The sequence below is a fragment of the Cyprinodon variegatus genome, unplaced genomic scaffold (genome assembly GCF_000732505.1).
Source record: "Cyprinodon variegatus isolate N-32 unplaced genomic scaffold, C_variegatus-1.0 Scaffold587, whole genome shotgun sequence".
Lineage (NCBI taxonomy): Eukaryota > Metazoa > Chordata > Actinopteri > Cyprinodontiformes > Cyprinodontidae > Cyprinodon > Cyprinodon variegatus.
Window position 1 is genome coordinate 163731 of NW_015151040.1, and position 9452 is coordinate 173182.

Here is a 9452-nt window from a genome sequence, read left to right on the forward strand (position 1 = left end):
CCGAGTAAAAGTAAAAATTATATATTTCAAAAACTACTCAGAAAATTACAAATTACTCATAAAAATACTCAGTTACAGTAACGTGAGTAAATGTAATTTGTTACTTTTCAACCCTGCCCTAAACTAAGGAGAAACATGGATAAAAAGCAAATTATTTTTAATAAAAAATGATTTTATAACACGATTAAAGATCTGATTTGAAAGATTATGCAGGGTTACTGTAGTCAGCTAAAGTAATCAGTTTAGGAGGTAAGACTTTTTTGAAGAAATGGAGTATCTGTGCTTTAACTTTAATTAATACAAAAAAAAAAAAAGAAAGTGAAGTAAATAGGGGAAAGTATTGGATATGAACAGGGATGAATGAGATGGGGTGGGGAGTGGCACTTTGAGTCATCAGTGACACTCAGATCTTCACAGTATTATGTTGATCCCTCTCCCTCCCCCCTTTCTCTCCTCCCTCTCCACCCTCCCTCTCTGACCAACAGTCACTATGAGCTTCTCATTGCACATCAGCTAGACCCCGGTGCATGTCCACAAGGATGAGGAGCGCATACGCCGTGTGACGGAGCCAGCGCTCATCCACCTGGCCGCTCACATGCACGTGTGTGTCAGTGTTAGGGAGGAGGATACCCTTAGTGGACCCCTCAGCATCAGCCTGACACTGGTGCCGTGCTCCCTCCTCTCTTTGACTGCCTCTGTCTTTCCCTCCTCTCTGTTTTCCTCCCAGATGCTGGCCAGGCTCATCTCCTCGGCGTCTGGCTCTACACCTGGCCTCCATGAGTTTAATTGAGGACAAGCCATTCCTCCCTGGAAGGTAAGCAGCACAGCATCGGGGGGTCTGTCTCCACAGGAAAACAAGGACTTTAGAAATCGGGGATGAAGATTCATTTCAAGATTCCTGAGTTTGCTCATGTCGCTTTATTGGTTAAAAGAAACCAAATTGATGGAGAAAATCATATAGCTGGAAAAATGTATTATCTGAATCTGTTTTGTAGGATTTTGTTGCAAAAAGCTCTGCGATCTGTTGTGTTAAAAGAGTATCTCATGAAGGGCATACTGTGAAGGTTCACTCACTGTTTCAGTAAAGCGTAAGCGGATGGCTCTGCCTGTAACGATGATGATTAAATGAAGGCAGAGACCTTACAGAAGACTGTGTGGGACCCCGTGCAGGATTAGTGACGAGATGTACTGATTGCACCTCTCTGTGACAAACAGCTGCTTCTGTTTATCTTTCACTCCATGAGGAAACAGTCACTATGGTAGACTAGTTCCAATGCAGCCAGTCGACCTGATTTCAGGCAGCATGTTTTACACTGAAGTGTTTGTTACAATGTTTGCCTGCATGAAAAAGCTGCCTGATGTTGTTGTTGCTATCTGCACAAACACATGGTGGAGGGTTTTACTTCAGCTGGGTTGAAGAAAATCAATATCTTGAGACAAAGCATGATTATAATGATGAAGTGCACCTTTAAGCCTAAAACAACTTAAGTTAACAAAGTGATTAAGATGAAAAGATCCCAGAGGAAGGGAAAAACATGAAGCAGGATATTTAAAAGACTATTTGACAAGGTTTCCACTTTCTCTCTGCTGCTCTTTGCTTTTGAAAACAAATACATTTGTGTAATTTAGTAAACTTATTCCTGTATGCTTTGATGGAAATGGATACAAGTACTGACCTTTATAGCTACCTCTGATGTATTTAAGATGATGCTTTAAATACTGTAGCCTCACAACTTGCACAGCTCCAATCTAAGGCTCAGTAACACCGAATGTCACTGTAAAATCTGGGATTTTAACTTTGAATTTAATCGTCCCCTGTCCACTGTCGAATGATTGTATAACATGCAGTGTCAGCAAATTTGAGAACAAGAATTGGGTCAACAAGTTTTAATCAATTTTGGTTTAAAAAAAATTATACATGCAGGTTAGTTTACTGGTTCCATTTCGAGTTGAACACACCCCCCTTTCCCACTAGCTCCACTTGGCCTGGTTCTACGTTAACCCACCTGTTTTCTAACATTTCCAGTTGTGCATTTTTGATCAATGCTGAGAAATAATTACAATCGCAGAGCTTAATAATGCAGGTACCAATACTGACAAAGCAGACATGGAAACAAGAAAATTGAATATAGATATGCATACAGGAAATATTCACAGCACTTTTTCCACATCGTACCCCACAATGTGACAATAGATTTGTTACAAATGTATTTATTTCAAATAAAGAACAAAGAAATCACATTTCCTCAAGTATTCACAGCTTTTGCCGTGAAGGTCATAAATGAGTTAAGATGCAAACTGTTACTAATGATCATCCTCCAGATGTTTCTACAGCCTTAGCTGTGTCCAGCTAGGTACAATTCAATTGATTGGACAAGATTAGGAAAGGTGCACGCCTGTCTATATAAGGTCCTGCAGCTGAGAGTGCACGACAGAGAGCAGAAACACCAAGCATGGAGTCAAAGAATTTGACTTTAGACATCTGAGACAGGATTGTCTTGAGGCACAAATCTGGGGTAGGATAAAGAAATATATCCGCCAATTTAAAGGTCCTAATGAGCGCAATGGCCTCCGCAGCGAGAGCTGGTCTAAACTGATCAACCAAGACCCCTTATGCTGTTGGAGGTCCAGCATTCATGTGGTAAGAGAGGAGAATCTTCAAGAAAAATCATCTGGGCCGTAATCCAACAATCAAGTCTTCATGGTAGGGCGGCCAGATGAACATTTTTCCTCTATAAAATCGAAATGGCAAGTTAGTCTGCAGTTTGCCAAAAGACCCCTTAGGGACTCTCATAAAGAACTAAATTATCTGTTCAGACACGACACAGATAGAAATCTTTGGTGTGAAGGGGAGCGGTCATTATTGGAGGACCCCTGGCACCACTCATCATCAGGCCAATAACATCCCTAAAGCGAAGCATGGTGGTCATAGACACATGCCATGAGGATGTTTTTCAAATGAAGGAACTGGCGGACTGTTCTGGATGAAAGACAGGATGAATGAAGCAATGCACAGAAAAATCCCGGATGAAGACCTGCTTCAGAGAAGTCTCAACCTCAGACCTGGTAGCAAGACCCAAAGCACCCATCCAAGATCTTTAAGGACTGGTTTCAGAACCAATCTGTGAATGTCCTGGAGTGGACAAGCAAGAGACACATCTATTGAGATATCTAAACATAGCAGTCCACAGATGTCTCCCGTTAAGCCCAAAGTTTCTAAGACATAGAGCAAAGTGGAACAGACCGACCTGCCTTAAAAAAGGCACAGTAGGCTTGTGGCATTACAAAGATTTGAGGTTGTAATTGCTGCCAAAGGAGGATCAACAAAGAAACACCTACAAGTATTTCCTTTTTTTTTTTTTGTATCAATTGTGAAAATTAAAATGAGCCATTTTCCAAATTTTCATAAAGATCCAATGAAACGTGAATTCAAATTTCTGACCTGCTGTGTTTTCCTACCATCTCAAGCTCAGGCGCAGCAACAGAAAAACATAGAGTAGGCGTGAATTGATAGTCGGGGCTACTAGTTTTGTTTTGAACATGACATAAATCAACGTCCAAACCTGAATTAACTCCTGCTGAGAACTCATTTACAGTCTCATTAAATCATGTCAAGCTTCTGCATCTTAAACACATTAGATGCATGCTGCATCATGTGTTCACTCTCCAGTCATTATATAATTTATGTCGCAGCATGCTTGGCGATGTTAGAAGGAGTTGGCCCTGTCATGCTGCTGAAGCTTTGTGTGATTATTATACAGTTATGGCATTTGCTTGTCACTGACAGTCCCTCTCAGTTGAAGAGGCAACCAGGGTGAAAACAGTCAACTTTCATCTCTCAAAGGTCTCAGCAGACCCTGGGGGATATGCCACAAAGAAACTATATATGTATCATCACTGTTTTCCTTTTGAATTTTTCATATAGCTGAGAATTGAAAGCCTTCCATATACAATAATATTCAACAGAGTAAGATTTAAATTAGGGCTGCGATTATTTATTGAATTAAAACAGTCTCATTGTGAAATCACCCTTTTTTTGTTCACCAAATTTTAAACACTGAATTTTATTAGCACCTAATTTTGAACACACTGAATTTTTTCACACATTGAATTCCTTACACTGAATTTTTATCTGGTGGAATTTCAGCTGCAAAAAAAATTGACTGTAAATGTTTTGACCTTTAAATAAACTCAAGCCAAAGCATTCCACACTTGAAGCAGTTGAGCAGCTTATAGCCAATGAAATTATCTAATTTTGTCATAAAAAAAAAAGGTTGAAACTGGCCGCTTCTTCTGGATCAAATCAAGAGCCTTGCCAGACGGGGGTGCCGCACTAGCTGTGATTGGCTCAGTTATTTCACCCTGTCCGATTAGGTGAATAATTCTAATGGCTGTCAATTAGTAGCTACCTGACGTTTTGTAATCATATCTATTTAACAAGAAAAACTCCTCATCAGCTTCATTCAGCCTGGAACAAAGCTACGCCCAACTGTTGTGTCAGTAAGTGACCAAATGAGCTAATTTAATTGACACTCGACTGCATCGAGTGTCGATTGCTTTGGCTTAAGTTCACCAAAAGGTCAACACATTTGCTGTTGAATATTTTGCAGCCACATTTTTTGCAGCTGAATATTTTTGCAGCTGAATTTTTTTTTTGCAGCTGAATATTTTTGCAGCTGAATTTTGTCATAATGGGCTTTAAAGATCTGACCCACATGCAGAGAACCACTAAGAGACCAAGGGTAAAAGTTTAACAGGTTTATTGTAGGTTAGCAAACACTGATGGAGATTGAAAATCTGTGGGGAAACAATGCTGAAACTCAGCGGACTGGTGAACCTGAACTGGAAACTCTGAAGGGGAGATCACAGTGATCAGTTCAGGGACAGTGGGAAAATAGACTGAGGCTTGAATATTGCTGGAGAGGCACTCACTTTTGGGGGGCTCTTGGTTTATCCTTGGATCCAGTTTGTGGGGATGTAATCCAGAGAAGAGGGAACTCGTTGGAGAACGGACAGGCAGACATACGTTGGACCCAGAAGAGTAAAGGAGCAGAATGTCGTTTGGTTTTCCAGCAAGGGACTTGAACGGATGGAGGTTTTCCCCTTGCACGGTGAGACTCAGTAAATCCTTCCAGGGGTAGAAGGTCCAGGCTTATCCAGTAACACAGGAAGTATTCTTGCCGAAGAACAAAGATAAAAAAACAAGTTCAGACTTAGAGAAACAATGCTAAGGTTAGACTTTGCTGATCTCAGTTTGGCTAGAGTACCAAATACTGGCAAACACTCTGGCGTCGAGGTAGTGACAGCCCGCTGCTCAAGTACTCCTCTGGTAATGACCCAACGAGCCGCAGGTGTGCAGGGAGGNGTTCAGGGACAGTGGGAAAATAGACTGAGGCTTGAATATTGCTGGAGAGGCACTCACTTTTGGGGGGCTCTTGGTTTATCCTTGGATCCAGTTTGTGGGGATGTAATCCAGAGAAGAGGGAACTCGTTGGAGAACGGACAGGCAGACATACGTTGGACCCAGAAGAGTAAAGGAGCAGAATGTCGTTTGGTTTTCCAGCAAGGGACTTGAACGGATGGAGGTTTTCCCCTTGCACGGTGAGACTCAGTAAATCCTTCCAGGGGTAGAAGGTCCAGGCTTATCCAGTAACACAGGAAGTATTCTTGCCGAAGAACAAAGATAAAAAAACAAGTTCAGACTTAGAGAAACAATGCTAAGGTTAGACTTTGCTGATCTCAGTTTGGCTAGAGTACCGAATACTGGCAAACACTCTGGCGTCGAGGTAGTGACAGCCCGCTGCTCAAGTACTCCTCTGGTAATGACCCAACGAGCCGCAGGTGTGCAGGGAGGCCCAACAAGGACAGGGCACCGCCTGGTGGTGGAGAGAGAAAAACAAAAAAAACAACCCACACAAACTGGAATCCTAACAAATTTTAACCAGATATTAAAAATGTTAATGTTAGTGTTAAAAATTTGGTGTTAAAAAAATTCATTGTTTAACATTCAGTGTACAAAAAAAGGCAGATTCCACTGAGATTGTTTTTCTTCCATAATTATTTGTCATTGTTGGTTGAATACAGTTGTCCCAAATAAAACAGCAAGCCTTCAGCTAAATTCAGATGAAAAATGAATTAGAATTCCTGCTTTTGTTATCTTTAAAGGATTGTGAAAAGTAACACAGAAAGCCTAAACATGTCAGTTGCAATCCTCAAATGCACTGATGAAAACATTGTAAATGCCCCGGGGGCATGGTAGCCCAATTAAACCATGCGTAAAAGATGCAGTGTGACACTTAACATCCTAAAATACAAACTTAAGATATGTCAAAGGCACAGCCACTGACAGCAGGCCATGAACATACAGTACCATTACAATTATTATGTAATAACGTCTGTTATTCATACAATAGTTGATATTGTTGCTGACACAGCTCCAAGAACATAGAGGTAAAACAGAACGCAGGTAGTGTTTAGATTGTAATGCAACTCATGGATGACGATTGACTCCCAGTTTCTGTAAACTGTGCAGACGCCCTGACACAGCTACAGTACCAGAACACGTGGCCTCTTACTGTTACGCTCCCTGACTGTCAGCCATTAAATGGCTGCTCATTTCAGCTCTCTCCACACCTCTAATGGTTATGAGTGACAGTCCTATTTTCAGTGGTATTATAAATGTCACAGTATCGATGACATGCAGCGCTGAAACTTGTTGCAAACTCACGCAGAGCACGCTGCTTGTCATTCCGACAACAGTCGTAAATTATATAGGAAAGATTTAAGACGTTTACCTCAGGATCTTCTGTGGATTAGGGGTGCCGGGACAGAGGAGCATGAGAGACAAATGTCAGTCAAATATAAAACTGATGGGTATTTATGGGCGATCAGCAGGCAGTACATGGTTTATATTTAGTGTCTGTGTTTGGAGGTTGAAGTTCTTGTCCTCTTCTTCAAACAAGAAATCCAATTAAAAGAACAATCATAGCAGCACTGTCACACCTCAGCCAGTCATAAAATGTGTTTCAGCAGACCATATTCTTTCTTTGTTTTTTATTTTCTATTTTCACCTCTCCTTTTCACTGCCAAACTGCTAAATTTCCAGTCAGATCTAAGTATTAGGGAAATACAGTGTTAAACTACATCAACAAGCGTCAAAAATTCTCATTGATTCATGCTTGAATCTGTTTATTTTAATAGAAACACTTAAATATCAAAGTATATATAAAATATAAATATAAAAATTGATATAGACTTTGTATAAAATGAAGTAGACTAAAAGATCCCAAATAGTGACAAATATTTCCCTTATATAAGTAATCCAGGATTACTGTGGAATATGCAAGAATTAAAACAACTCTTCGAAAGAAAAGAGATGGAGGGTCACCATCAAAGCAAATATTAGTGAATAACTAGTGAATATCAGTCGCTTATGGTACTGTAGAAGTTGGTGCAAAGGATTGCTCAAAAGGTTATTAGATTGATCGAATAACTTTTTACATATGGCTAAGTTGGTTTGGATTGAGGGGAGTTTTCCTCTCTACTGTCGCTGTATGCATGCTTGGTGTAAGGGACTGTTATCAAGTCAATGAGTCAATGCTATCAGCTGGTTTTTCCTTAGATGGAAAACTTTGAACCAATCTGACTGTCTGATCTGGTTGAATGTCTCTGTAAAGTGCCTTGAGATGACATGTGTTGTGAATTGGCGCTATTTAATAAACTAAATTGAGATTGAAATGTCCCATAATATATTACCATAAAATAAAACCATCGCTTAAAATTTAGTTTTTTTTATTTACGCTGTTTAAAAGCGTAAATAAAACAGGCAGGAGGGTAATTCATTTTTATGTAATTTAAGACTCAAGGAGATTTCTTTGCCATTGCAAAGGTTAATATTTTTATAGTAGGTTAATATTTTTAATCAACTTCAGTTGATCAGCAATATTAATAGTAATATTATAGTAATATTAACACTAAATAAATATAGAAAGGAACTTGATCTGATATTGTTGCTCTCAAAAAATCACAAATAATGGGTATGCTTTGGTGTTGCAGTGGCTGGCACGCATGACTTATGTACACACGCCTTATTCCTTGACGTGTCCGACCTGGGTTCGAACCCGGCCTGTGGTCCTTTGTTGCATGACTCACCCCCTTTCCTGTCAGCCTACTTTGCAATAACGAGCTGCTACTGCTGCAAAAACCTGAAAAAAATTATACTATTATTGATGATGTGATCAAATGATAATAAAACAAGAGTAAATATACAAAAACATGTTCCAGCCCAAGGTTCATATTAAGAAAATAAAAACTCATAAACACTAAAATAAACCAGAAAACACTGAATATAATTTTAAAAAAAATTATTAAAGACACTATCCCATCAAATGCAGTCTGCACTTGGAAAAGCATAAAAAAAAAAACCTTTGTAGAATCTTACAGAAAGACTTGAGAAATGTATAACACGAAGCTTATGATGTATCTATAACCAAACCTAAATAGAGGTATCAATCCTGGGTTTGATTCAGCTGCTGAGGCTTTTTCACTGAGTTCTGGGTTTCCTGAGTCTCCCCAAACATTATAGCACCAAACAGTTCTTATAGATCTACTGTGTTTGTGTACAAGACAGGTTAAGGATAAAACACAGGGTGTTACAAGAGTCAGACATGCTCTACTGTTTCAGTTTGAGATACACTTCACCATGATCTACTGGTAAATTAGACACATTTACTTGCATTTGATAAATATCATGGAAAATCCTGCTTACTCAGGCCTTATTGAAGCACTAGAGATTAAACTTAGCAGATTTAGGAGAAAAGAATCCAGAGAAACTAAGATCAAAACAAAACTTTCAATTCATTAAATGAGGAGCTGAATCTTCCAAGCGTGACAGGTTCTGTCTAAGGAGTGTTTGGGTGAGACAAAGTACCTGAAGGACAGCGCCTAGCACAATGTTTCTAGCTTTTATTTAATGGTTTCAATGCCTCAAAGCAATTCACCTAAATATTGAAATACATAAATTATTATAGTCTTTGAACAGCTCTCATTTTTATGCTGTATTCTTTGTTTTTTTAAAACAAAAATAATTCAAACTAAAGACAGTGACAGCTTTGTGAAAAAGTCTTTTATTATTTTATGTAAAATAATAAAATAATAATAAATGGCTGAAATACCACGTTTAGTGGGTAGCACTGCTGCCTTTCAGCAAGATTCCCAGACAGGGGTCTTTCTGCATGAGCTTGCATGTTCTCCCTTAGCATATGTGTGTTCTCTACGGATATTTCCTTCCACAGTTAAAAAAAATGATAGGTCAATTGGCTTCTCTAAATTCTCCTTAGGTGTGAGTGTGTGTGTGAATGGTTGTTTGTCCTGTTTGTCTCTATGTTGCCCTGTGATTGACTGGCGACCTGTCCAGCGACCTGTCCGCCTCTCACTCATAGACAGCTGGAGAT

The 9452-nt window shown here is 39.4% G+C and overlaps 1 protein-coding gene across 1 annotated transcript in view; it reads left to right on the forward strand.

The window, feature by feature from the left end:
- The first annotated feature begins 605 nt into the window (after positions 1 to 605).
- Positions 606 to 9452, forward strand: part of LOC107095952 (opsin-5-like) — a 22404-nt gene continuing 13557 nt past the window's right edge. The window contains exon 1 of the mRNA XM_015392347.1: positions 606 to 814. The gene's annotated coding sequence lies outside the window, so the exon portion shown is untranslated. The remainder of the gene's footprint in view (positions 815 to 9452) is intronic.